A 23,523-nucleotide genomic window follows, 5' to 3' on the forward strand; every position below is an offset into this window, starting at 1 on the left:
AAAAAAAGACAGCTGCTTCTAAATGTAAATAATAGGAATGTAGAGCAGTTAAATTGTAACTTCTAAAGGAAATCTAAGAAAATTTAGCGGACTATAAGGTCGACAGCTTCAAAATTGATGCCACACTTAATTATATACAAAGCATTCTAAGCAGTTATATTAGGCCTAAATTTAGGACGGGAAATCGCCTCTACCATAAATTGCATACTACTTTTCCACTGTATTTCATACAAATTTATTAGTACCCTGTAACAATTTTGCCATGCTTGTGTGGCAGGATTCAGGAGAGGTGTCATTAAATTGGATTTTAAGGGGTATCCATTGTATCCTAAAAGAAAATCTCTTTGCACCCTTTTCATTTAAAAGGCATCCTCCTTTGGAATGTTGTGCTATCCGTCTAGACCGTAACATTATCTTAAACCGAGAAGAATCTGTTGGAGAGGCGTTAAGTGGGTGATTCCTATCTGTCGTATTCCAACCTATTACAATTTAAATAAACTAGCGCTGAGGTAGTTCTTCTGGTTTCAGAAGTGAAAATCGTTGAATTTATAAGAGATTTTTTTGTGGTAATGCATTTGATCGTATATGCAAGGCATAACAAAAACCTAAACTAATCAAACGTAAACTGTCACAGATTCGTATGTGCAAGGTGTATAAGCAGAGTACGAAGGAAACTACCTCAGCGCTAGTTTAGCCACAATTTTTCTATACGGAGCGTTACATAGGCCTATGAAATTGTTTGAATATTGAAGGAAAAATATGTTCTTCTATTGCAGATTCTTTTGGCTATATTACTGCCAGGATATACCATACGATTGGAACATGTACACAATCTATGTTGTCTATGACAACATAAAATTTAGCTATAAGCTTAGTAGGCCTATAGAAATAATGACTATTGTAATGTTGATAGTACGTCTGATAATTTATTCACATATCTAGACAATATAGCTTTTGATACCCCGTTCATATCATCAATTACCATTTCAAAACTTCCCGCAACGTAATCTTAAAGCGAGAAGAATGTGTTGAAGAGGCGTTAAGTGGGTGATTTCTATCTGTCGTATTCTAACCTATACAGTATAATGGATATTGAGTTTCTTCTAGAATCATTCTTACTACTTATTTCCTTAATGTGTAGCTTTCGTGGAATTCTTTATCACTTAATCTTCAAAATGATTATTCCGAGCGTTATTACAACATATAAGTTCGTCGTTATGTTGAAGTTCTGAATAAAGAATTTCATCATCGAATAATTACGTCCGCCATGTTGTTGACTTCTTAACGCATCGTTACTATTTTAACGCGACGAATAGGTCCTGATAAATTAACGATGAATTAGAGATGCGTTAGCAATAATGATACTTGGTGAAACACAAAAACTGACTAACGTGTCATTACATTATTTAACGAGACGTTATAATGATAACGAAGGTTGGTGAAACCGGCCATTAAACTTTTCACAATGGATTTTGCGTGGATAACTATTGTTGACAAGTCTTTTGATCTGGCTGCCGCTAGTGCCATAAATAAAAGGATCGACACTTTTATACCTACAAAGACTGCCGCGACCGTTTACCCCCACTACTGCAATATAATTTGTTAGGCTGTGGCAGTGTCGGTCCCTCACCAATTCCGTTTTCGAGGACTAATATTTTAGTATTTTGAATTCTTACTGCTTGTTTTGGCTGGTAAATACGATTTAAATATGATTTAAGGTGAAAAAAAAGGCTGTTATAGGTGAAAAAAAACCAAAATAGGTCATAACGTGGAAATAGGTGCGTATAGGCACTATGATATGTCATTATATTAAGAGCATGCATATAATATGAATCTGCAGTGCTTGGGAAAAGTGACATAAGTCAGTTTCCACAAACCTTTTTTGATAATTTGACAACTTACACTGGTTTATGTCGATTTGATTTTTTTCTGTATGAATTATTGTAATTGGAGGACTACCTATGTATTTTTGTTCCAAGTGAACAGATGTTCCGCAAGTTGTCAATAAATTATCAAAAAAGGTTTGTGGAAACTGACTTATGTCACTTTTCCCGAGCACTACAGAAGTAATAGTTACTGATAGCCCTGATAGGCTATTAAGGAAAACAGTAGGTACAAACCTAACGACTCGATGTCTATAGAACTTAAAGGAGATATTCAATAATGTGAACTTGCTGCTCTTCATTAGATGTTTCATTATAATCAATTCAAGTAAGTGCATAGTGGAACATTTTTAAATTACCTCAATTTTCCCAAATCGCTTACGTAGGTAGATAAATAATATAATAATAATAATAATAATAATAATAATAATAATAATAATAATAATAATAATAATAATAATAATAATAATCATAATAATAATGATTGTTCATTTTATTCAATCTGAAGGCACAAACAAAGATCCTTTTGTTGGTTTTAAGCTATATTATGTTTTCCAAAATTTGTTGATATCTGCCCATTTTTTCCCTTGTGATCGTTGATCAATTTTATGGAGTATTTCTGCTTCTGATTAATTTTAATTTTGATGCCTAATGTGTGTACTCAAAACTTTGTTTTGTTTATGCAGTTTTGTGCCTTTTTTGCTAGTTTATCAGCAATTACATTCCCACTCATGCCAACGTGTTATGGTATCCATTGTCAGTGTATTTTCTTATCTATTTTACTTGACATAGTTTAGGCCTTAAGGCCGTTTCTACCACTCAACCAGATCTACAAGTATTATTAATGCATTAGTAATAATGATGATGATGATAAAATAATAATGATAATAATAATCATAATAATCATAATTTGCTCTAGAGTATGCCATTAGGAAAGTCCAGGATAACAGAGAGGGTTTGGAATTGAACGGGTTACATCAGCTGCTTGTCTATGCAGATGACGTGAATATGTTAGGAGAATATCCACAAACGATTAGAGAAAATACGAGAATTTTACTGGAAGCAAGTAAAGAGATAGGTTTAGAAGTAAATCCCGAAAATACAAAGTATATGATTATGACTCGTGACGGGAATATTCTACGAAATGGAAATATAAAAATAGGAAATTTACCTTTGCAGAGGTGGAGAGGTTCAAATACCTTGGAGCAACAGTAACAAATATAAATGATACTCGGGAGGAAATTAAAGTCAGAATGAATATGGGACATGCCTGTTATTCGGTTGAGAAGCTTTTATCATCCAGTGTGCTGTCAAAAAATCTGAAAGTTAGAATTTATGAACTAGTTATATTACCGGTTGTTCCATGTGGTTGTGAAACTTGGACTCTCAGATTGAGAGAGAACATAGGTTAAGGGTGTTTGAGAATAAGGTGCTTAGGCATATAATTGGGACTAAGAGGAATGAATTTACAGGAGAATGGATTAAGTTACACAACACAGAACTGCACGCATTGTATTCTTCACCTGACATAATTAGGAACATTAAATGCAGACGTTTGAGATGGGCAGGGCATGTAGCACGTATGGGAGAATCCAGAAATGCATATAGCCTAGAGTGTTAGTTGGGAGACCGGAGGGAAAAAGATCTTTAGGGAGGCCGAGACGTAGATGGGAAGATAGTATTAAAATGGATTTGAGGGAGGTGGGATATGACGATAGAGAATGGATTAATCTTGCTCAGGATAGGGACTAATGGCAGGCTTATGTGAGGGCGGCAATGAACCTCCGGGTTCCTTAAAAGCCAGTAAGTAGTAGTAATAATAATAATAATAATAATAATAATAATAATAATAATAATAATAATAATAATAATAATAATAATAATATAAAATAGTATCATTGAAATTTATCTAAATTATGATCCCAAATTGCGGCCATTAGAGAACAACTACTACTTATGTAAGTTACCAGTTAAGCTAAAAACATTAAAAATATAAAAGTAATTACCTAGGACTATCATTTATACAGTAAAAAAAAATATTTATATATTTAAATTTAATATGTTCACTGTTAAACATAATCAGAGAAAGTCAATTTAATAACCTTTTCTGAAAGATCTTAAATTACTAAATATTCCTTATGATTTTAAGGGCGAATGTAATTTACTATGCCTGTTGAATAAGGTAATTGCACATTTTAATTTTGAAAGACGATACCGTCCGACAGGTTCTAATATCGGCAAAGAAGATGATTCCAGATTCGAGAGGTGTAGATTGTGATTGATTGAGAATAACAGGATGTTCTGTGCTCGAGCTTAAGAATAATAGTTTCTGGTTGAGACCGGGATCCAAAGCTCTGAAGAGATGAGAGATTCTGAAACCGACATGACAAGATGCACAAGAAGGTGCATGATTTGATACAGCAGCGAGAGTGAATGTAGTTTTCTCCCTTTCTCAAGTCGGAACCACTACAGCTGTTCGAAGTATGGTGAAATTTCCGAATGTTGCATTTAAATCTAATTCACATATTACGGACACGCTGTAGCTTTATGACTAACAAGGAGAGGGCACGCTCTGTATATCACCGAATTAAATAAATAAGATTGTGTGAGATGAAAGTACAAGACGTACTCTTTAAAGTCATACCTGGTATGGGTGGCCAATGACTCCTCGTTTTGGAAATTTTGGCTATTGTTTGTGACATACTCCTGTTAGGTGCCCAATAGGGAAGCATTAGACTATGTAACAGCGTACCTCATATGGTTGGATGCTGAGTTGTCATCCAGGCAACCCCCGTTCGAATCCTGATGCCTTCTCATTTTTTAAAATTGATATTATTATTATTATTATTATTATTATTATTATTATATTTATTATTATATCCATTATTATTATATTTATTATTATTATTAGAACCAAAAGGACAATTTGGCCCAAGAGTGCAACTTCAGTTCAAGTAGATGAACTCACTTCTAAATTCGGAAATATATGTGTAACACGTTCATCAGGAAAGCTGACATCTCAACTCCATGAGCAATACCTGGAGAAAGTAATAAAGACATATGTGAAAGAGCAGCCATTTCTTCTAATTCTGGACTAGTGGAAAGGGCAGGTAAACCCTTCTTTGCATGATGAAATATTTACAAATGAAGAAAATGAAGTAACCTTAAAGTGATTTCACCCAAATGTACTGTGATATTTATTTTTTTAGACAGGTGAAGACTTTTATCAAATATTTGCAAAATAGCTCTTTCCTTTTACAAACTGACGACAAATTGCTTCAAGGGAGGATGCCCTCAAAATTCACTCCTTAATTCACTTTCAGTTGTCAGCCTATATTCAAAGCTATGTTGAAATATGCTGGTATGGATCAAAATTAATGAACGAACGAGAAGTGTTTGTGAATGTGAAGAATGTCTGTTTCGCAGCAGAAGTGACGCTGCCTACGTGAGCAATATTTCCTTGTTTACCCTTTACAATGCAATGTTAGTTAATTAGTAAATTGTTTAAAACATGTTGAAGCGTTCAATACATTGAGAAATATGAAATATGTAAATAGATTACTGTGATCACACTATTAATCATTATTAAAAGAAAAAAAACATAGGACCAGTTGATATTCGTACCCAGGTCGCCTGGATAACAACTCAGCATCCAACCATATGAGCTACGCTTTTACACAGTGTAATGCTTCCCTATTAGGCACCTAACGGAAGTATGTCACAAACAATAGCTATTATTTCCAAAACGAGGGGTCATTGGCCACCAGGTATGACTTTAAACTTGTACTTTCATCTCACACAATCTTATTTCATTTGGTGATATACAGAGCGTGTCCTCTCCTTGTAAGTTTGAAGTTACTATATACCATTTCATAGAACATCGGAATAATCAAATAACGGCATTATAAGAATCTGGATAAGGATGAGGTACCAGCAAAAATCAACATTCAAACCAATACATATGATCAATTTATGCTGGTTAATGACATTGATGTAAATACAGTAGTGATTCAATCGTATCCAATCATAAAGTTTTGAGCGAAACACCTATATTTTATGTGGGTGGTATTTTAAAAGGTTGTCCTACATTGTTTATACAAATTGTGATTATACATGTGAACGATGTATATGCCCTGCTTGTATTGTTAACTTTCCAACAAGGGCTCACACAGTTACACCAGTGCATTGCAAATTATTGTGAATTACTGCAGCACGTATAATTTGGTTTATAAGCCTGAACAGAGTTTTGTGGATTTTGAGATAGCCATATATACCTCCACGCTGTCAGTCTGGCCTCCGATTAAGCTAAGTGGCTTCGTTTCCAAGTTGGCCAACACTAGTGGAGGAAAATACAGTCACTCGCCGGACTAGTGAATAAATGATCAATTCAGAATAGGATAGTATCTTGCTTAAGTATTTCTCCTGGCTTCCGTTTTTTCATCGAGAAGATGTTGAGCAATGTTTCACTGACGATCTATTGTCTAGTCAACCAGAAGACAGTAAAACTAAAATATAATGTTTACTGATTATGTCTCTGAGAATTAGTTAGTTCTAACTCGCATTAAATGCGATATTTTTATGCGTCGATTTCGCAGCCATGCTAGCACAATAAGAAACGGTTACTGGAATTTTCATTCCCGCGTGATCATCCTCCTATAGAAATTCCAATATATATAATCGAAGTACTGAAGGACATCAAGTCAAACACTTATATTTTATTAGGAAGCAAGGTTAAGAAAAAAAGTTAATCAAAGAAAAGGAAGGAATGTACTTCAAAAAGTGACACAATTAGAGAATGACTACATTACAAGATCTTGATTCGTAAAATCAGTTTCAAGTTCCTTCCTGGAGTTCAGAATGATTTCAAATTTAAGAAAGCGTGACAGATACATGTTAATTTTAGACGATGTTTAAGCATATTTGCATTGTATATGTTAAACGTAAGGATTGTACACGTTCTTTATTGTATGCTAAAGAGCAAATTAAAGAATATTATGGAACGAATAAATCTGTCTGTCTGTGTCTGTCTATCTATTCTGCCTGCCTGCCTGCCTGCCTGCCTGCCTGCCTGCCTGCCTGTCTATCCATCCATCATTTTAACCACACTAACAAACCACTATTAGGCCCTACTATTTTGTTGCCTGTTCTAAGTTTGCAGAAACTGGGAGGGAAGATTTTGTCTTGATGAAATTTATCCTGGTCTGAGTTTACCTATACCGTACCTTTCTTGAAAGGGACTCAGTTTACCGCATTTTTCATAGTTGGGGCCTACTTCACCAATCCTGTTTATAACGTCGGCTTAAGAAGCGATTAATGCGATGAACCGAAGTAGGCTACATATGATATTTCCGTACAGGAATTTTGGATTATCATATGATGAAGGATCGGTGGAGCGGAGAAAAATTCTCTCTGGCAGCGAATTCGAACCCTGGTTTTCGGCTCTAGGTGCTGACGCTCTAACCACTAAGCCACACCGGATTCCAATTCCGATGTCGGATTGAATCCTCTCAGTTTAAGTTTCACCTCTTAGTTTTCCCTTTAGTGGCCAACCCTCAAGCACTGTGCCACAGATGTGTGACAGTGGCACAATGTCCAACTTACTAATGTGCAGAGGTGCACTCATTAAGTGGCCGGGATCCGACGGAATGAGCGCAGTTTTAAATCACTAAGTGATTATATACGCATATCATATTAATGCGATGTACCGAAGTACATGTTTTAAAGGAGAGAGTTTATAGCTACATAAAAAAGCAACGAGACTTACCAACTTCTTCCAGTAAGCCCAAGATAAACGTTTTGTTAAGCGTGAGTGAACCAAAACTGTCTATACGGAATGGAAGTACTATAACTGTGTAGATTTTAAAAGCTTATTTCTTAAATAGAGACTAAGAAAAAAATTCCAATGCCATATTAGTCTCAAATGAATAATTGTAAAAAAAAAAAAAAAACCCTGTGTGTTAACATTGTTTTACTCGATAAGTATTATCCGGACGATTCCGATTTTTACTCTTATCATTAGAGAAAATAAGGAATGATTTATCCCTTTGGATTTTTAAATAAAGTAGACGGTTTTCTTGCAAATAAAGTAAAAAGATTAACAGATATCGTTCATTCCTGACATTAGGAAGTCTAGTAACACTCTTGCTGTTACTACGCGACGGAATTGTGCTATTCAGACCGAGTGCCTGTGTGTATTCGTACGTGAGGCGGCGATGCGCTGTTGGCAGACTACACAGACTTTCAGCCCAATTTTCTAATCAACCATGCACTTAATTAGAAAACGCATTATGAATTATTTATTTACGTTGATATGTTTATATTGCCCCTTCACTTTTCACAGTTCTATTACTTCCAGTCTGTATAATTTTATGTACAGTCTAGGTGCTGATTTTGTAAATAAAATAATATTATTAGAACTAATTGTGTATACAGATAATTATACAGTATACACTAGAGATGAACAACGATCGAGAAAACGAGACTAACAGCGCCCGCAAAGCCGAAAAACCCGCACGACAATGTTGTATTACGTCGCGTCTTTGACGTAAAGACTGGTCTGGTTGTGAGTGTTTCGAGACTAGAGATTGATCACTCCCGAAGTCAAGCGGCCTTGAATCGCCACAGTTGGTTATACCTGACTGAACTCTTATCTACTTTGGCAACTGTTATATATGTATAGACTATCAAGTAGCCTGTTTGAAACATCATCTCTATGTTTCAGTGTTTAATAATCCGTTCCCTAATCTTTATTTACATAATTACTAGGCCCTTATTAAAAGGCTAGGAATTATCTTTTCATATGTGTAAGATCAAGTGTGCAATCTGAAGTAAAATATATTAATGTTATGTTTTATGTTTCTTAGAAATGCATTTTTTTTTTTTTTTTTTTTTTTTGAGAATTGTCTTCTTTTCTAGTTATATAACCTAGGTAATATCATATAGTAGAACCAAAACATTTTGATAACTAAGACTGTTCTGTATTTTTGTCTCATTTTAATATTTATAATTTGATTTCAGTGATGTATGTTATTCAAAGTTACGAAATCTTTCTACGCTTCCCAAATACTGTTTCGAGAATGATGAGCGAGACTCGAAGCGCACGAGAATGACGAGACGAGACTCGAAAGACAAAGCAACGAACACAGCGAGCAGAGCGGCAGTTACTTTTGTTCATCTCTATTATCTACTTAAACAATATAGTATATGAATAACTTTTTTTTTTTTTGCATTTGTTCTGTATATTATTCCATCTTTCATTCTTTCTGTGTATATGTAGTTTCTTCATTCGAAAAAAAAAAATTAAAAATTATGTTTTATTTAACAATGCTCGCAACTGCCGAGGTTATATCAGCGGCGCCAGTGTGCCGGAATATTGTCCCGAAGGAATTCGTTTACATTCCAGTAAATCTACTGACATGAGCCTGTCGCATTTAAGCACACTTAAATGTCATTGACCTGGCCCGGGTGTGATGAAGTTTGATAGACTAATTTCTATTGACGTGCGTTGTAGGTGGGTTAGTAAAAGACCTAAGTCCTTTAAACAACCAAGGCTGGCAATACTTACTCGTAGCCACGTAGGACACTCGTCACCTTCCCTAGCTTTTCTGCTGACAGCTTAACTTATAATAATAATAATAATAATAATAATAATAATAATAATAATAATAATAATAATAATAATAATGCTTCTTCAACGATTGCCGCGCCGTTTTATCGGCTCTCGCCAGTGACGCTACGGTGGCCTTTGAAGTCCGCGTTATTCGCGTCTACTCAATGGCGTACCCACGCCGTGGCCTTTGGACAGATAATTCTTTAGCCATTAACCCAGTACATACATGACTCAAACTATAAATTTTAGGTTAAGTATGCACGAGTTATGATGATGGAATACATTTTAGATTTATAGTATTAATAATGTCACTTAAAACATTAATTGCAATCATACCAATTACAATCATTCCAATTATAATCATACCAATTAGGTTCCTACAGCAAGAGGGTGCTTATCACACGGCATCAAACCCGCATCCTCGGGCATAAAAGGCCAACGCTATACCAACTGCGCCAACCAGGTCGACTCTCTTCATTGGGTATTTGCAAGTCTCTGAAATAGCCTTTTCTTTAATCTTCTTCTAGTACCTGAAATTTTTCATTTTAGTATTTGATGACTTTTCCTTTCTTAAAGTTTATTTTTGTATCAAGCATCTCTCTTGCTGTTTTTAATGTAAAGCATTAGGCAGGAACCATATTTCGCTAAAGTAAATTGTATTTATTGTTATAGATCGAACACTATTGCCAAGGAAATAGTATATTAGACCTATAGATTTCCACAGATAATACAGGCTAAAGGTATGTTTCGATTAGAATATTAAAATAAAGCTGACTTCCACTCAGTGCACTTCAGTACAGTTCGTGGCAATGCAGTCAACAATAAAGCAACGAATATACGATTGTGATTCGTATATTACGAACAGTCGTCCGTATTTTTAGGGAAATATCTTGGCGTTCAACAACCATTAGACTCAACGTTCTAGAATTTAGTGGGAAATTAGAGAAGCTGACTCATTTGTATACAAAGGAGGGGCATAGATCGTGTTCTGTCTGAAGAAAAACTCGGTATTATAGGTTATGGGATAGGACAGTCTCCCACAAATCATTAACTAAGGTAGATAAATAAGCATATGTACCTAATAACATCAGCTCGGAAAACAACGAACCCGTTAAAACTAAAACTTTTATGAGACAACAGTCGTTCATAAATTAAAATAAACAGGCCATGTATGTAGGGTTTAATTCTGCTGACAGAGATAAAATCTATAATGTGTATAGAAATCTTCTAAAAAGATCTAAGGTGTGCATTAGAGGGAATGGTCGACAGTTCCCGCATTCATGATAATATAGGCCAATAACTTTGATGTAATGAACAAGTCACGAGATTTTATTGCATAAAGCTAACGCGCTAAATCGCCGCTGAATGGGCTGTTACTTTCCCAAGTCACTTTTCAGAGCACGCCGCACAAAGCGAAAAGTGTACACATGTTGTAACACTTGTTATACATTGACACTTTCTCCCTAATTCATTTCCCGTTTTAATATTCATTAAATATATTGTCATCGGAAGTTGGAAAAGATCTCTTCCAAGGGTAAAAAAAATAAGATAGTTTTATTTCATCACCTCTTTTGTATAATTATTTTGCTACTCTACCACTTGAAATGGAATGGAATTTAAGTGGGGGGGCACGGATGGCCCAGCAGTGCGACCTGTTGAGATCTATTGCGCTAACCCTCGATATGGAATGAGTTGCATGCCACAGATCCCCTACGCGTACCAACCCAACCACATGACTCTCTTAACGACCGGTCCCTACAGCCAACAGAAATCCATATACCATTCCTGCTTCGGCAACTTCTCCCAAGCCCCCCCCCCCCTTTCGGTCCGAGGCGAAACTCCTTCACCGAGTAGGTCCGTCTCGGGTGCTCGTTGCAGAAGCCATCCTACGTCGCTTAGCTACATTCCAGTAGTTCCGTGAGGCCGCCTGTAAAGTGATCTGAAAAACCAGAAACGGGATGATGAGGAAAGGATGATGGGGAAGGAAAGGAAGTGGCGAAGATGAGTGGGGTTCCAATCGCCTGATAAAGTTACCTGATATTCATCCATAGGGGCGAGGGGTAAAACCCCGAACAAAACCTCACACAGGCAACTCGTTCTCACCGGGAATCGAACCCGGGACGGCTGGGTTCGGAGTTGACTCGCTAACCCTTCAGTCACAAAGGTGGACTACTCTACCACTTAGTCCAAGTGTATATAATATTTCATATTGGATAGGAGTAATAATTACCCGTGTACAAGTGATCTGCTGTACATACGACGTATATTTAATAAATATTTATAATTTATCATTGCAGTTAAATATTTATTCAAATACTTTAAAACACTGGTTGTTCAGGTATATTTATTTTCTCTTTTATTGGACAAGAAAGTGTGACCGATTTTTAACTCATTTAATGTATAAACTTTGCTTAAATACATACCATTCTCGACTGTACATTCGTGTCCATATATACCACACATATTGAGGATTAGTGAATTTCGGAGTAGTCGCATCGGCTCCCGTGACTACACTTCATGTTCGTATTGGCTCCGGGTTTGAAAAGTTGTTCTTACCTGAACGGTCGTATCGGCTCCCGGGTGTGGAGAGGTTTCTTTCGTGTAGAGACGTATCGGCTTCCGGGTGTGGAGCGGTATTCTTTCCTGAACGCCTCTTATGCTGTGTGTTGTGAATCTGACTTCCCTCCTGAAATGTGGGCTAATTTTGGTAATATAGGAGACCGGACTACAATGTGCTGCGTATCGTTTCATGCGAAATTCAACTAGGAATTTAATGCTGCTCATCCTAATATATCCTATATTATTTCATAGAAGTACAGTAGAGCATCGATTATCCAAATATATCCATCTGTTAACATCTGCTAACCGAAAGCGTTCCAGTCGGCAAAATCAAATTTGCGTGCGCGCCATGTAGAAGTTTTGCTAGAAGTATTTGCGAGATTTAGAAAAAAAAAAAAAAAAAAAAAAAACGAGTCTCAGCTCTGAATCAAAAAAAAGAAAGGTCTTCTTTTACTAAACTGTAGGCTACTTTAATGACCATTTTGAACTTGTCAAACTAGGCGAGTCAGTTCTCTGTTTTATTTGTAAAACGTGTGACAGAAAATATATAGGCTACTGTATGTACAGTTTTGTGTTTAATATCAGTGTTTCTTTGTTTCATACTGCTGCTATGACACCGGTACATTTTGTTTTCGTAAATGATCGGTTATCCGAAAAATCAGTTATCCAAACATCCCCCGTCCCCAATTGTTTCGGATAATCGATGCTCTACTGTATTGAAGGAAATTCAAGAAGACACACACATAAATCTTCGAAGCTATAACGACAGAAGAAAATCAAAGAAGCGGAACAGTGTTGATACAATTACTGAGGCAGCCTTAAATGACTTTCAACAAAGGAAGATCACTAGACTGAAGTACATGAAAAAAGTGAACTACAAGTTTACAATATTTATAAAATGGACGAAACGTACTTTATGTTAACATTACGTTCATAAGTTAGACCAGGCTCCGCCAAGTCGAGTCAAGATCGCGAGAGGGCGTACAGGCCTACTTACGGCTTCCACTGCGGGCAGTACACTTGTACACTGCAGTCTATCAGTGGTGGAACCTATCGAGGTCGCTTGGGGGCACCGGTGCACTGCATTTTGCACCAGGAATATTTATGTGCTAAAAACATGAACCTTAGCAATGTAATGGGTGTTGTTATGAGAACAATTAATTTCATAAGGTCTAAAGGACTCAATCACAGGGACTTCAGGGCACTGCTTGATGGTATTAACAGTATGGGGATTTACTCTACTATACCGAGGTAAGGTGGTGAAGTCGAAAAATTCTGGAACTTTTTCTCGCACTTAGAAATGAAACTGCCTTATTTATGGATGTACATGGGAAACCTGTTAGAAGCCTTGGACATGAAAGAATATATAAGAATAATGCAACAATTGTGCGAAGTTTCGAACGTAGATTTGAGGATATTAGAGATCTTGAACAACAATTTAAGATATTTGCAATATCTTTTTCAGTGAGTGTCCTGGATATTCCTGCTGAACTACAATTAGAAATATTTGATTTACAAAGCGATATTGAGCTAAAGGATAAGTATCAAAACAGAAAAAGTATTAACCATTTCTATACTTGTTTTCCACGAGAAAGGTTTCCTAAACAGTACAATCTTGCTGCAAGAACGTTGGAAATGTTCGGGACAACCTACGTATGCGAAACACTGTTTTGTTTAATGAAGTTTACAAAGTCACGTCACAGAAACAACTAAGTGATGAACAATTGAAAGCATGTTTGTGATTGGCTGGTACTAAAACAATAGCTCCGAGAATTAAATAGCTGCTTACTAACAGAAAACTGCAAAAATCGCAGCGGATCTCTGATGTTTAAGAAAAAGTACTATTATTAGAGAATTATATTTGAATAACAACGTTTGTACTGTTGTTTTATTTTGTTAATTGAATTGTATAGCAATGAGAAGAAGACAAACAGTATATTAATCTGTATAAAAGTGTATATTTTGTTTTGTTTCATTATTGTGCAAACATCCAAAAATTTGTTTCGTATATAGTTAACTGTACAAAATTGTATAGAGTAGGCCTACTGTTTTTCAGTATAGTGCAATTAACAGTGAAAGCGTGCTTCAATTAAAAGCTGAAATTAATTTACATTCTTATCACAAATTTGGTTCACATACAAGTTCTTAGCTCCGCCACTGTGGAAGCAGCTACCCTTGCCCGCAGCCGTACGTCAGGACTTGAGGGTTTGTACGTACGTACGAGAGTGTAGTCACTTGACGGTCCCTGAGTTAGACGAAATGTTCTTGCTTTAACAAAATTTTAACCATGCTAATATTTAAGTCGTAAACCTGTCAAATGCGAAGCAGAAGCCGATACGACAGTATCCAGTGTTGAAGCGGGAGCCGAAACGACCGACCTTCGATGTTACTGCGGGAGCCGAAACGATCAGTCTCAATCAAGCCGGCCCGGATGGCTCAAGCGGTAGGGGCGCGGCATGTCCATATCGCTTGTTCCGAAGGGTTGTGGGTTCGAGTCCCGCCTCGGGCATGGGTGTTGTGTTTGTATTAGTGCAAGTAAACAAAGGAAACAAATGGAAAAACGAAAAACAGAAAAAAAATCAACAGCCAAAAGTCAAAACAGGTTATTGGAAACCGAAACGACCTCACCCGTGAATTTCTTACTGTAGCTTTAAAATATTCTGCGGGCACTGTGTAGTATGTATTACTCTATGCTGTTCTTCATAGTATCATAACTACTCAGTTCTTTTTTTTTTTTTTTTTTGCCCCTTCTAAGCCTTACATTGATTATCCTTTCACACATAAATTCATAACTTATTAATTCGTTAATTTCTTATCCATATCACAACGCCTTTGACTGCCCTTGTCTCTGCTACCTCTCAATAATTCATTGCCTTTTTATCTTTCAGTTTCTGTGATTGTCGCTATGTTGATTCTTGTCTTTTAATTATGTTTGTTATGTCAACTTTTTTAGTTCAAGGCCCAAATACTTATATTTAATTCATTTCACTTATTGTATTCTATAGATCTTATATTAGCAATGAAGCTTTAAGATGTGGAACAAGTCAAAATTTTACAAGATTATAATTACAATAATTACAATTTTAACATTTTTTTTACAATTTTTACAATATTTTACCATTTTCTCAATTTTACAATTTTCTATAATATTTTGGCGAGATGTAGTGAGATGAGGTGAGGCCCGAGGATTCGCCAAAAGATTACCTGACATTTGCCTTACGGTTGAGAAAAACCTCAGTAAAAACCCAACCAGGTAATCAGACCAAAAGGGGTGAAATGAAGTGAGGTCGTGGACTCGACATTAGTCCCACGGCTGGGGAAAACCTAGGAAGAAACCAATCAATCAGACCAAACGGGGGATTCAACCCAAGCCCGAGCGCAGCTCCGAGTCTGCCGACCGAGCTACATCGATAACTCTACTAAAAATATACAGTACATAGCCAATACTTAATTTATTTTTGTTTTTAATTGTTTGTACCATTAAGTTAGCTCATATCATAGGTCGGTCAGTCCATCCGAGATGTGAAAGTAAAATAATTCTTTAGATTTTCAGAGCTAATAGCTCATGTTGGATGTAACAAAAAAGTGTAAAGGTACCAAATTGATGGAAAGTCCATACTTTTTTCAGACAAAAGTTTTTCTTTTTGAAATGTTTAACACCCTCATATTCGGTAAATATTGCGAATAGGATCGTGATTTTTGTCCATATCGATAGAAAATCTAATAATGAATCATTTATCCCTCTGGAATATTTCCATAGCATGGACAGTGTTCGTGTAAATTTGATTTAAAAACAACTCTTTTCAAGCCACTGAATAATGCGAACAGATTGCAACGTTGTAGCTTGAAAGGAAGGTGAAAAGTGGTTCATCTAGGAAGACAGACCTGAGTTCGTTGACCTCTTACGTCTGTATTATGAGAAGAAAGAGCAATTTGTTAGCGGTGATATTGCCAGACTGCTGAAACTTTCAACTGTTTTCTAATTAACCGTACATTTAATAAAAAACCGTAATATACGTTCTGAATTCATTTAAGTGTACCCTATCGTCCCTTTCATTCTACAGGATTATTTCACTTTCACTCTATATATATGGCGGATTTTCAGAGAATCACTATCCTGAAGGACAAGGGAAATTCATTTTGATGTTATCTATCGTGAGCAAAATTATTTTTTTCTGCAAGTAATGGAATTTGCTATCCGGTTTTATATCTCGAGTTTTCGTTCTCCTAGGCTCTATTAAGCCTATATCACGTATCAGACCAATACGTTCTGGGGGGTTTGTATTTAACAGCCAAGTAGATCCACCGTAATCTTTAAAAGCTGGGCTATTAAATTCTCGCAGGATGCGATTTTTTATAGCGCACGGGAAGTCTTCTTTTTTTAGTGTCGTCAGAGATTAAGATTTTGCGTGTTTCTTTAGCTAAAACCTAGGTAGGCTTATTGGGACAAACCGAAACAATACCTCCGCCTTACCTTCGGCCTTGATATAAATTCTAAAGAGGTAAATTTGTATTCTTTCCACTGTTTTACGTTGGGTTTTATCTTCAACACACTTTATGAACAATCGATCCGGTATCACGAGACAAAACGGAACTTCCGTGATATGGAATAAGCACAAATGAAGACAACACAGGGAATTAATTTGACAATGGAGACACGTCAGTGTCCTGACTGAGTTTCATGGCTTTCATTCAATGTTGTAGTTGTGAATACCGCTGCTCCCGGCATAAGGGAGTAAAATAGACAGAAATAAGTAAAGTCTAAAATTAAACATATGAAACATAAATTGTATCAATAGTAATAGTCTAAGACGTAAATGTGGAAGCACAATCAGATTCAGAAATGTACAAGTATTACACAGACATGGATTCTTGTCGACGTTTTGCTAGATTAACAGCCACTGTCAACTGGCCTGCATACTAGTTCGGAGCGCCGAGACGCTGGCTGAGGAGGTAGTAGTGTGCAGTGTGTCGAGCCAAGCCAACGCATCCCATCACAGAAGTCAACTTTCTGACCATAATTTACAATGCCTTCTTCGATTGTGTTCTACACGAGCATTGACACCTAAAATTGACCAGTTAGTGAGGGAAAACCGAATTTAAAAATCCAGGAAAACCAATGCTAATGTTCAGTGAAAATAATTTTTATCATTTGTTATTTGTTATTATTATTGTTATTATCATGGTAATAAAATAATTTAGGCCTACTTCAGTCTTGTAACAGAAATGATAATATGTTTCAAATGTTATACATAATAACAAATAATTGGTTTTGTGATACATAGTATGAGATAAAATATGGATAATTTTATTTTATTGACGACACTTGAACAAAGGAATAAGATGACATGATTTAAGTATTAGTAATGGATTCGATTTGTTTAATATTTTGTAACAGTGAAAATTCATTATAGGTCTGTAAGTTCTCAATTACTTCAATATGAAAAAAGAAAAAGTATTTACTTTCAAAACCGTTGCAATACATAACGAAAAAGTACAACATGTTTGTTGTCTTAAACTGAAAATTGATTTAAAAATCCAGGAAAACCAATGTTAATGAACAGCGAAAATAATTTTTATAATTTGTTATTTACAATGTAATAAAATAATTTACTTCAGTCTTGTAACAGGAAAAATAATATGTTTCATATGTTATTCATAATGAGAAGTAATTGTTTTTGTTATATATAGTGTCAGATAAAAAATAGATAATTTATTTTATTTTATTAACGACACTTGAACAAAGGCATTGGATGACATGATTTAAATATTACTAATGGATTCGATTTGTTTAATATTTTGTAACAGTGAAAATGCATTATAGATCTGTAAGTTCTCAATTACTTTAATATGAAAAAAAAAAAACTATTTACTTTCAAAACCGTTAAAATACATAACGGAAAAATACAACTGGTTTCTTGTCTTCAACTGAAAAGTGATTTACTTATTACACAGTTACTGTTAAAATAAATTAAGTAATGCTTCTTCCGTATTTATTTTTATTGTAATTATTACAAACTGACTAAAAGGGTTGAATAAGTGAACGGACGCCACTGCCATCACCTGATTCCTTCCCCCCAACTCCTGCTGCACAGTTGATGTCTGAGGGATAGAACTGAGCTAGCGAGCAAACTGTGCTTGCACCATAGGCACTGAGATGACGACTCCTGGGCTAGAATCTTTAGAACAAAAGACATTGCCAGCAACTTGAGGCGAAACATATGCCTTGAAAACTGTCTTTTGGACCTTATACAATACATAAATTATAAATATTATGAATTCTCTGGCTTTCCCTATGCAGTGAGTGTGTTAAAAATAGATCTTCGTGTAGTGCTGTCTTAGAACCCTGCATCTGCAACTTTTCAGAACTGCATACGAGTTTCATCATCAAGGCAGATAGGTAAATCCAGAGGGATCGTCTACTCTATTGGGCTCTGACAAAAAAAAAATCTCGTTGTTCCTAGCAACAGTCACGTGAATATTAAAATAACTACTCTATACATATTTGAAATATCAATATAGCCTGGAATATATTGTCAGTATTATTTGGGTTAAAAGTTTAAGACGGAAGAAAGAAATTATTATTTCTTTCAATGCCAGGTTAGTTTTAAAAAATAATGAAGAAATGGATCTCAGAGGAATTTTAGGTAGATCTATGAATGATTCTTTAGCATTTTTACAAAGAAGCCTTGTGAAAACATTCTAATGTTTTAATAATATATACAGGGAGGGAGATAACCTTTTACAATCCTTCACACACATAACAGATCATGTCATTCAATTTGGTTACGTTTTGTCAAATAATAATTTTTCATACGACCAATAGTTTTTGTAATATTTCGAGAAAACGAATGTTGCAATGTTGCAACGTTGTAGTCAGTAGTAGTGTTTACTTCGCAAGATCATTGCATCCCAGCATACTGAATTATGCTCCAATCATCTACTTGGCAGGGGTTTTGAGAGGATGTACACATATCGTGTTATAAACGAAAACATCTGTTGAGAATGCAGTCATATCAAAATTTATGTAATCGTAACATGTTAATTACATGAACTATGTTATTCGTTATCTATTGTATCGTTATCGAACTATGTTTTTCATTATTGTATCGTTGCAGTACTAAATTTAGTACGAACAAACACGTAGTTTCCGTTACATTTTAAGGCAATTTCATCAATAATACTGCAGAATGAAAAATTATGCATAAAACAAAATTAATCCTTGAAATACAGTATTATTTTACATTGAGGATCACACAGTTGATGTCACTACAACTCAATTACAATACAATATTTGGAAGAAATAGACAACTTTGAAACTAAATGAAAATTGTACACATTAGTGTGAGGTACCTGTTAAATTTTGTTCACAATTCTCTACAGTGTCTTTTAAAGGTATTGTTCAAAGTGTCCACCATTTGTGTGTCTACAACTTTCACACTCCTCATCCAGTTATCTGTCACGGTATACCCACAGGCGAGCAGCTGCAGCGGCATTGTTACCAGTTTTGCCATAAATTAATAACATGTCCAGATACTCACGATTAGAAAACTGTGGCATCTCGTTGTATTTCAATTGCTTCGAACTGCATGTACCCTGCAACTAATGACGAAGTGAATGTAAGCGTATCGTCCGCTCCGTACACCTAGCTCGGCCACGTGGTTTGCGTACGTAAGAAACAGTGTTGCCAGCGTGTCACAACCCTGTTCCCATGCAATGTATACACGACTATTAACGCGATTTATTCAAAATGTGTGTTATTTTCTATTAAAATACTACTGTAATGTGGCCATACATAGCTTACTCTATCATCCTACATGAGAAAAAAATCCAATTTTGAGGGGTTTCATGAAAAACTTAATCGTAATTTCAAGTTACAAAAGACCATTTTTTTTTTTCGAAAACCGTCCTTCTGGGAACAAAATATTATTAGACTTTCTTGTTTGTCAAATTCTAGACATCACATCCCAAAAGGATTGTAAAAAGTTACCTTCCACTAGCTTAGGAAATCTATCACTCCCCAAACGATTTCTTATACGGAATATTGCAAATAAGCTTAACATTTTCGAGAAAATTTCATTAAATATGCCCTAAGTTGGCAGGCGAACTTGGATCTTCAAAATATATAGTGCATCGGTCACATCAAGGCCATCGGAAAAAAAAAGTATTTTGATCTATTTTCATTATTGTAACTGACTCCAGGGTAAACATAGGAGGTCTCGGATAAACTGCAGTGTCGAAGTCTTTTTATGTAAATGAAGCGAATCTTTATTTGCTGTCCTATTTACAGCGATTTCTGAAACTTAAGTTAAGTGTGAAATAACGCTATGTCTTGCGAAACTGTGGGAAAATGATGACTCACTTCAAATACGTTTTTTTTTTTTTGTACGAAGGAAGGACCCGAGACTTACAGTGCAGCCTAAGACTTATTGTGCTTACCACTTCTATTCCGTGAATGTTCGGGTAGCCGAACAGCCGCACTCTTGTACAAGTACAACACGCCGCACTATGAAATTAATGCGGACTGTGGTACGGATGATGAAGATACTGTACGTGAATTAATGATGGCGAAATGAGACTAAGGTCCAACGCCGAAAGTTACCCAGCAATTCTGCTTCAATTGGTTGAGAAAAAACCCGGAAAAAACCCAACCAGGTAACTTGTTCCAACCAGGGTTTAAACCCGAACCCGCTCGTTTCACGGTCAGATGTTCTAACCGTTACTCCACAGCGGTGAACAAACTCGCTGTTACTCCGTAAGTTCTTAGCTTTATTCCGAACAGCTCGAATGACTTTATGCAAATTTGTTTTATTATAAACGGAAGTGGTTGAAAGAGAGTGCTACTGAAACAGAGCAATGCGCGATCACAAACAGCTCAATCCATTTTGGATATTATCTAAAAATCATATGTAATTGAAACTCTTTACAACATTCGTCTTATAGTATTGTTCCAGTGTACTCAACCATAATATCCTTCAATCTTTGGCTCACTTTCTTTGTGACCGAAATTTAAAAAATGTTGAAGAATTCAAAATGATATTCTAGAGTAATATGTATTAGTGAAAAGAACCAATATAAATTCACCATCAAACCACTGGCCGAGATATCTGTTATAGAGTTTTATGAGATGTAATTCTACAATTAAATGTCTTGCATTTTAGAACTTAAAGGAAATAAAATGTTTTAAAAATATAATTAATTATGATAAGGTGCCTGGGGGTATTAAGGCCCAGCATGTTATAAGTCCCACTACCTAGTTTTGCCATTAGTTATGCACTTTTGCAAAAGACAGCAACAGCTATCAAGATCTGTTTCTTCTTTCATTCGAGTGAGATATAAAGAAATTAGATTCTCGTTCTTGTTTGTAGCTGACAGGTGGCATAAGTTATGTGTGATCATTTCTGCTTTCATTATTAAATTTTGCAATATTTAAGTTGATATTTAATCGTTTTACTCTGTGTTATTAATATAATATTAAATGCACGTTATTGTGTAAACATTAAGAAATTTGTGGCTACCGTGAAACTTTCGCTAAAGAGCATATTAGCACTCCATAAGTTAAAATTGACGCGAAGTAACAGAGCAGGAAATAAGGCCCATTAAATAAATACGTGGAAACGCCCACAAGTTCATAGAAGTCCCTGAACTAAAAAGTTCAAACTTTGAAGCACAATCTTTTTTGCAAGAAATGAAACAAACGAAAGACTGTCAATTCCTAATGCAGGTAGAGCATTGGATGAACCATCAACTTCAGGATTTGTAAACAACCAGGGGACGCGGATGTATTCTGTCTGCGAAGACAATTGTTGTAGTGATGCATGTGTGTGTGTGTCTCTTGTGAATGTTGGGGTGTACGATGAATGTGTAGGTCTCACTGAGGAAAAAACTGAAGACTTTGTACGCCCAAATTGTTCAATACTTACGTTCTTTATTGTGGGCCTTATTATCTGTCACAGCAGGATATAAGACCCAGTAATATGATGTTAATTTTCAGTGCCCATAGCATTTATGCGTCTGTTTGAATATTTATTTGGAGTGAAATATTATAGGACAACTATAAAAGTATTCTATTCCATTATTTAAAAATTGCTGAACGTCTCCATTTCGAAGAAAGAACGTTTTATTCCTTAGGTGGGCATTGTTACCCCCGGTTACCTTAAGATATATTTTATTAATACCAACATTGTATTTTCTCTTTTTTTTATAAAATTGCTTCACACTAACAAGTATTGACTCAGGAAAGTAAATATTATCATTAAACAGAACATTTTCGCTTTACGGTTGGTTTTAAATAATGTTTATTTTTCAAGAATATAATTTTGTTTTTTAAATATCCAACAAGTTTAGTAAGGCCTTCAGGAAGAGTGAAGTTACTAATTATGGATGTGATTACATTAACTGTGTTGATTTTCTGCGTGTCTTTGTCGTTTACTGCGTTGTACGTAGGTATGTTGTTTCAGTTGTGTGGCATGTGCTGAGGGGATGATATGTTTTCAAATCTAAGCCATTTTACACTAAAAACATTTTTATGCAAACAATTTCCGGTCTATTTATTTTGAATAATGCTGTCGGTTCTAAACTAGCGGAGTCAATGTATAATTTGTATAATAATTATCATGTAGGACTACGTAGTTTAGAGTAATTTATTTATAAAATGAGAGGTTTTATCAAAGTTGGACAAATCCATTCTTTTCTACAAATTTCGATCATTGATTGAGCCGAGTGTGATTCTAAAACCTTTCAGTTTGAATATGGAGCACATCATGCTTAAAATCGCAATTAATTATCCAGTTTACAAACAAAATCTGAACAACTCCACCCTCATTAAGTTTCAAAGTTCAAAATTCTTCAAACTGACAAAGGGAAGTCTTTTTCATCGCTATTCCCATTAGTTACCCGAAATGCAATGTGGCTGAATTTATACCTTTTCGTTGAAGTTACTCTGTTCTTATTATAGAATAGTACATTGTAATATATCTATTGATTGTATTACTAATGGAAGTTGTTAGCGAAGTTCCTCCAAAGAAATGTAAGATTTTTCATGCATTCTCAGCTAAACCCTAGGCTGGTGAGCTGACGTGCAACGTGAATATTGGCAGCCACCTGTCCATAACAAAGAAGTCACACATGTTCCTCTAAGTCAATCCTGCAGTAATCCCTGTCGGGTATAAAATTAATTCAGAGTTCCAAATGTCGAAAAGCTCCTGGCCGAGCGCTATCGTGAAAATAGGCACGACCTATAAGGTATTGCAAAATAACGCTATGGACAATTGGAGCTGGAAATTATGACTTTAACCACTCAGGATCATGATGAATTGAAGACTGGACATAAAAAGGGCTGTAAGTGCCACTATCTTTTAATATCATTTTTTCCAAAGAAAAAAACAGAGTAAGTCCCTGGCTCAACCCATTATAATTTTATTTATAATCTAGCTTCTCCCATAGATGTGCAAAATGTATATTCTTACATTA

The sequence above is a fragment of the Periplaneta americana genome, chromosome 5 (genome assembly GCF_040183065.1).
Source record: "Periplaneta americana isolate PAMFEO1 chromosome 5, P.americana_PAMFEO1_priV1, whole genome shotgun sequence".
NCBI lineage: Eukaryota > Metazoa > Arthropoda > Insecta > Blattodea > Blattidae > Periplaneta > Periplaneta americana.